Genomic DNA, 7,466 nt, shown 5'->3' with positions numbered 1-7,466 from the left:
CAGATCAAAACATGCAGGTTTATTGCACCAATATGTTGGGTTTATGGTTTGCCATATGCCAAAGAGAGAAAAATTAGAACTCAAGAAATCAAAATCAAAATACTTGCCTTAACACCATATGCTGGTATTTACTGATTGCATAATAACTCCTGGAGGTCTATGGCAAAGAGCAGTGAGAAATCAAAGTCCCACGCTGCCCTTTTGGCAGAAAGTGCAGTTTCAGGAGTTCAGAGTACAGCTTTTGCTGCTGCTTCTAGACTTAAAAATAAAATAAAATACCTTGACGCAACCTTGACTGTATTCTGGATGGAAAATTAGCCTGGGAACTTGCCTAGGGGTGCATAAAGTGATGCAACAGCATAGAACAAAGGCGAAGGGGGAATGCACGTTGTCCTGCTGGAGTTCTAGAAGCTCAAAGAGGGAAGTTTCTCCCCCTTTGTCCGGAAGCAAGATCATGGGATGACTTGGAGATGTAAAAAGAGCTATTACGTATCAAAGGCATAATAGAGAGCTTCCATATCAGCTGTCGTCACCTTAGACACAACTGTTTTTTAACAGGCATGTTCAATTGTCAGTCACTGATAAGACATGTACATATATTTTTTGGGGAGATCCAATGCAAAAGAGACCATGGATTATATGTCCATCTTGTGGCTGGACTGCAGTGGCCAGAGTCCTCTAGTCTGTATTGTTTAACTCAGGGGTAGGCAATGTATTCCCTTCCAGATGTTGCTGGACTACAGCTCCCATCATCCCTGACCATTGGCTCTGCTGCCTGGGGCTGATGGGAACTGGCATCCAACAACATCTGGAAGGCACATGTTTGCTCCCCCTGGTCTAATTAGGAGCAGCTTTCCAGCAGAGCTCTTTCTAGTCACCTGCCCTCTGGGCCTTTTCATTGGAGCTGCCAGAGACTGAGCCAAGGATCTCCTGCATGAATTCTGCCAGGGTCCTTTCATGTGCCAGCCCATGTGGATGGGGGAAAGGAGATTTCAGCAGATGCAGATTGCCCTAAAGTGATGAGAAAAACAGCGTAGGCTCAAATTGCTTCTTTCGCACCATTATTAATAGACACAGGAGTTCCTGTGTATCTGGACACCTTAAGAATGTGTGAATCAGCCCAGGGTCTACAGCATTTGGACCTGTAAATCTTAATTATAAATGTTGCTCTATGCTGGGGAAAGCTTGTAGTCCAGCTCAAGTCCTTGTTTCCTATCCACAGGATAGGTCGATTAATAACTTCCAGGAATAGTCGAGTAAAAATAATTGGGACAATCTGGAGAGCGGACTGTGTTTGGTTCTGGAAGGGAAATGGTAAAGTTCTCAAAAAGCCTTCAGAACTTTAAAGTGGAATATTTAGTTTATGAACTGGAAAAAGCCCTTGTTCATTTCCCTTGCCAATGTGCTGCTGGAAATATTTATAGGTATCATGGATGAACAATCAGGAAAACAATGAGCACAAGCTTCTCATTTATAACCATTCTGCATGGCCTAATTAAGAAACATTAAACATTTAAACACCAGCCCACTTGATTTGAGGCTGTCATTAAAAAAAAAAAGTTAGTAAGTATGATCTGTGAGCATGCAATTTGAACCTTACTCCCCCCCCCCCCCGATTTCTGATACTTCTAAATTCATGATAATCCTGCCCCTGCTTCAGGTGAGATGGCTAATATGTGATGCTCCAAGGATATTGCCCATTTTGAAGAATGCTGGGACTGAGTCACCTTCATGAGACCCCTTGACACAAAGAATTTCAATGGGCCTATACAAAATTTGAGGATATAGCTGGGTCAGGTATACGGAACTATATTTTTCAAGACCTATGTTATTTTTATGATTGCAAGCTGTTATAAAATGTTTTAAACATTGTTTTAATGTTGTAACCTGCCCTGGGACCTTATGATGAAGGGTTGTTGTTGTTTAGTCGTTTAGTCGTGTCTGACACTTCGTGACCCCATGGACCAGAGCACGCCAGGCACTCCTATCTTCCACTGCCTCCCGCAGTTTAGTCAAACTCATGCTGGTAGCTTCGAGAACACTGTCCAACCATCTCGTCCTCTGTTGTCCCCTTCTCCTTGTGCCCTCCATCTTTCCCAACATCAGGGTCTTTTTCGGGGAGTCTTCTCTTCTCATGAGGTGGCCAAAGTATTGGAGCCTCAGCTTCCAGTGAGCACTCAGGGCTGATTTCCTTCAGAATGGATACGTTTGATCTTCTTGCAGTCCATGGGACTCTCAAGAGTCTCCTCCAGAACCATAATTCAAAAGAATCAATTCTTTGGTGACCAGCCTTCTTTATGGTCCAGCTCTCATTTCCATACATCACTACTGGGGAAAACCATAGCCTTAAATATACGGACTTTTGTTGGCAAGATGATGAAGGGTAGGTAATAAATAAAATGGCGGTAGCAGCTACAATGAAGTATCTGGCTAATATCCAGAAGATTTTAACAACCTGACTGTAGTGGAAATAACACTAATCCCTTCCTGCCTCTTCGCGCCTGCACCAAAGCCAACCCTTACATACCAGTGCTGCCTTTTGCCAAACCTGATAGGAGTCCTAGTGGCATTCTTCTGCAGTTCACCCTTGCGGCTTCCCCAGTGCGCTGCTTACATTACAATGCCTCATCCATTACAATTGCTCAGGACCACAATACCTCCAGGACTGCCTCTGCCCATATGAACCAACCCAGACCTGCGATCATCATGCGAGGTCTTTCTTTGTGTGCTTCCTCCATGAGAAGTCTGGAGGGTGGTGACACAAGCATGGGCATTTTCTGCAGTGACTCGCTGCTTGTGGAATGCTCTCTCCAGGGAGGCTCACCGAACACCTTTGTTACATACCTTTCGGTACCTGTCAAAAGCTTCTCCCAGGCCTTTGGCTAATTAAACAATCTACGGTGTGTGTGTGTGGAAGTTACTGTTTTTGTTCATCACTGTAGTATGTATTTTTGTGGGTGGGGGTTTATATTGTAAACAGCCCTGTGATCCTCAGGTGAAGGGCAGTATAGAAATGTAATAAATAAAAAATATATGATACAGTTGCTTTTCCTTCCAATTACTCATACCACATTTGTCTTCGATACCTGCCCACTTACTCTGTGACACTGCTATGCACTGCTTATAGAATCAGTCTAGTCTTCACCTAGATCCCCATCCTGGTTTCCTTCTCTGTACTCAGGCCTTTTCCACACTTCCAGTCTCAAAGGCTCCACTCGCATTCACTGCTTGCCACCTTTTCTCCTGAGGAATGATGCTTTGATCATCACGGCATCCAACAAAAAGTCAGCAGGGCTGTTCTCTTCTCACAGCTTTCGGCTGCTATGTGCTGGTTTCATATCTCTGTGCCTCTGATCCTCCCCTACCAGCCACATCTGAATGCTCTCCACATACCATCACCTTTGTGGTTAGTGTTGGAATTCAGTAAGACTTTAATTGGACCGGCCTCAAATTGCCCTCCTCTGCCAGAGACCTTAAGATTTTAAACTCTCATATTTCTGGACTGAATATAAACCAATCCGTTGGAGGGCCAACCAAGCCCTGCCCAATCAGGGAAGTTCTTTAAAATAATAATAATAATAAATTAGTTACCAGTGGGGGAGAAATTCAATTCAGTTCACATTTAAAGGCAAATTTACAAAATCAGTACCTTTCAAAACAATCCATGAACTGAAACAGCTATCCTTCAAAATTTGTATGTCTCTGAATTTTGCAATGCAGTTCTCCAGCCAAGCAATGTCCATAACAATGCATATACTAGGGCGAAGTATGCATATAAATGCATATATTGGTGAAGACGACATACAAAACCACATTATTGGGGGAAATGGCTGAAGAGGCATCTTTTGCCCTGGCATTCACACAGGGTCAGTGCAGGAAAAGTTAGCTTTGTATCAGGACATCAGTCTTCAGTCTGATTCCTGTTGTGGGCTCAGGAAAAGTGCTTACAAGATTTTGGCAGTACCCAGAGCAGTGGCAGGCAGGCAGGCAGATGATGAGAGTTACTAGTGCAGGGTCTCTAGCCCAGAAGCCAAATGCTTAGGAGCAGGTGGCCAAAGAATCCAAGCTCAAAGGCCTTTGGCACAAGGATTTCTCTGGGTCAAATATCAGTCTTCCTGGTCCCTCCCCAAGTCATGTGTCCTTTGAGCCCTTGAAATGCATGCAGCCTTAGTTTCCTGCAAGGTCTTCTTATCCCTAGTTAGCTGATCAAAATGTTCATGGCCATTCTGATTACAGTGGTACCTCTGGATGCAAACGAGATCTGTTCTGGAGCCCTGTTCGCATCCTGAAGCAAACGCAACCCGCGTCTGCGCGGGTCGCAATTTGCCGCTTCTGTGCATGCGTGTGACATCATTTTGAGTGTCTGCGCATGCGCGAGCGGCGAAACCCAGAAGTAATGCGTTCCGTTACTTCCGGGTCGCCGCAGAGCACAACCCGAAAACGTTCAACCTGAAGCAACTTTAACCCGAGGTACGACTGTACCAGGGTTTAGAGAAGCGCATGCAGAAAAGAATGCACGTTGATGGAGTCAAGTAACATTTATTTCGGAGAGATAGGAGAGGAATGGTGTGTCTTGTTTCACAAATGAGAGGTGACACTTCACGTATAGAGGAAGAGAACTAATCTATATCTTGGAGGCAAAGCTTCTCTCTGTTCCCTTGACTCCTTCCTTCAACTACAGCATCCTTCTCTTATTTCAGCATATCTTAACTGCACAGTGGCCTTTGCCAATATGCCTTCGAGGTACCATGGAACTGTTGAGAAAGTGTTAGAAGAACAGGATGCATAGCTAATTAAAGCGAATCCCAGGCTTGTTCACCAACTCCCCCACCAGTTTTGATGGGTCAAGGAGCCTGTGGTTAGTTTTCAAAAACATCCATGACCACATCAGGTATGTCTAGCCATGTCTAAATAACACAAAGGGCACCTCTTGACTGTCCTACCTTGTAAAGGTGGGAGTACCTTTGCCTCTTCTTTAACAACAGGGAAGACGTGTGTGTGTGTCTCCTCCCATGTGTCAGTGTGATTGGATGCTGACCACAACAGTGCAATATATCTTATCATCCCTCATGTTGTGGGACCATTCTGCCTCAGACTGCTGGATCCTGTCCTAACCAAAGTGGTCTTCTTCCTTGCTCTCAGGGGGAAACCATGCAGAAGATGAAGGGCGCATCCTCAGTTTGTTGGCATTCCAAAATAGTCAAGGGCAGAAGCTGTGGGTCCACCAGTTTTGCCGCCATCAACGGAAGCTGGTCCAACAAAAGTTACTGCTTTTCTTAAGAAGCAACTGTTGCATGCATGGATGTGCAACCTAGAAGGGCAACATCTGCTAAAGCATCAGATCACTGGATCAGACAGTGGGATAACCAATTTTGAACATTGACTTCAAAGACTGATTTCTGTAATTAAAAGCTAAGAGGCTTCTGCTTTTAATTTGGGGGGCGTGCATGGCGGGCGGGGGAAGTTGGAAGACGGCGTGGCGGCTGCGCTCTGTAATTACGGCTCGGAGATGATTTCTCTAAGGACTCAAAATTAAAACCCATCTCTCATTTGAAGCTGACATGCACCATCAGCTGCATCTTCAGTATAACATCTCTGCCTCGCCCGTTGCTTAAAGGCCTTGTTGGGACGGCATGTTGCTATTTGGAGCGGTGGGTGCTCCAGCTGCTCCATTGTGCTGGGAGATGGCCATCACCCTTGGATCTGATCTGAAAGCAGCTGCTTGCGTTTCAGAGCCCCGCTAGAGCACATCACGTAGCCCAGCTTGGGCATAATCACAAGGAGGTGCTATTTTTAAATGTGCAGTTGATCATTCATAGTGTGAGGTTTGTTTCCCTGGGCAGCAGAAATGGGGGGGGGGGAGAGTTGATATCTGGACCAGCCAATTAACTTAACGAAGCTGGTGGAGTTGGTTTTGAGCAACCTCAAGGGAACTAACAAAAAAAGAAGTCAATAACTGGTTCTGCAGCATGATTTTCAAGCCATTCCAAATTCCATGAAAGAGAGACTCCACCTACAATCAGGTCAGAAAGGGATGGAGAAATGATGGGCATCAGAAAATAATATATAAGACAAATGGAGGTGTATTGATTTCTCCTGGATGCAAGGAAGCACAGCACAAGCAGATTTGCTCAACGCTTCTTGAAAGAACAAACCATTTAGTACTCTGAAATCCCAACAGATTGCTTTTATGTGTCATGTAGAAGGAAATTTAAGGAGATGTTGCTTACCTCTCAGAGTTACAGTTCCCAGCATTATTAACCAACTTCAGTTCCCAGGATTCTTTGGGGGAAGCCATTCACTTTAAATGTATGCTGCTGATGTGACCACTGGCAGTCTCCAGCAGTTATCCTTGTATCCATTAACCTTCTCCTGTCCACTTTGCAATCTGCCCCCAATAGTGTGGGGAGGGGCAGGAAACTGAGGAGCTCTCTCATATCCATACTCTGTTTCACCATCTCAGTTCAGGAAGATATACATGAGGTAATCTCATTTGATCTTCACAACAACCCTATGAGGAAGGTTAGGCTGAAAGAGAGGGGCTGGCTAGTCCACTGTCACCCACTCAGCTTAACTGTTGAGCAGGAATTTGAACCCGGGTCTCTCTGCTTTACGTCAAACACTGGAGCCATGCCACTGTGGCTCCCAAACTAGGGTGACCAGTGGCAAAAGGAAAGAGAGGGTTTGTGCACTTTTAACAGTTGTGCAACAGAGGAGATTTCAACAGGTGTAGCTTGCCATGCATGCTATAAGTACTGAAAATTGTACTTCCAACACACTATAAAGGTGCAGGGGTCCCCTATCCTCTTTGCCCAGCACTGAATCATGCCCGGAATGGCTGCAAAAAGTTGCCCCTATATCTTCTCGGCGAGTATGGCTGTGCAGGTGCTAGTTGCCCAACACCTGTGATATCTGGTCCAACTCTCTGATTCAAGAGCATAAAAAGTGCCTGCTGGATCAGGCCCAATGGCCCAGCTAGTACAGCATCACTGGCCAACCAGATGCCTGGGGGAAACCCACCAGCAGGGCCCGTCCTGCAGTTTCCAGAAACTGGTGTTCAGAAGCATCACTGCCTCTGTCTGTGGAGGTATATTTATTCAGTTAGAGCCTTGCACTGGTCCACTGCAGAAGGTACTCAAAGGAATAAATGCCATAGTTGGAAACATTAGTCTAAACAGCCACTCTACCAGAAATGGAAAGCTGAGGTGCACCATTTTCATCTTTTCCAGTGCTTTTTTTCTGGGAGGACACAGGGTTACGCATACCCCTAAACATTTTGTGAATCTAAGTCGGGCCTCATTGAGGGGCAGTGTTTCAATATGAGTAGGAAAAGAAGAGTACTCCTAAACATTTTTTAAGAAAAAAAGCACTGATCTTTCCCTTCTTTTGCAGTATTGCCAGCGGTGGGTCTCTCTGTAAAAATCTGAGTCAGCCACTTGAACCAGAAATGCTGGCGCTGCAAAGGA

General features: G+C 45.2%; 1 long non-coding RNA gene across 1 annotated transcript; it reads left to right on the top strand.

The window, feature by feature from the left end:
* The first annotated feature begins 440 nt into the window (after positions 1-440).
* On the top strand, positions 441-6,075 carry LOC310758214. The gene is made up of 4 exons (XR_014545646.1): positions 441-472; positions 1,661-1,797; positions 4,701-4,891; positions 5,143-6,075. It is a non-coding gene; the product is annotated as an uncharacterized lncRNA (long non-coding RNA).
* Positions 6,076-7,466: the final 1,391 nt, after the last annotated feature.

This window comes from Podarcis filfolensis (assembly GCF_964270895.1).
Source record: "Podarcis filfolensis genome assembly, chromosome: 2".
In the NCBI taxonomy this organism is placed as follows: domain Eukaryota; kingdom Metazoa; phylum Chordata; class Lepidosauria; order Squamata; family Lacertidae; genus Podarcis; species Podarcis filfolensis.
This window is presented reverse-complemented; position numbering and strand designations above follow the sequence as displayed.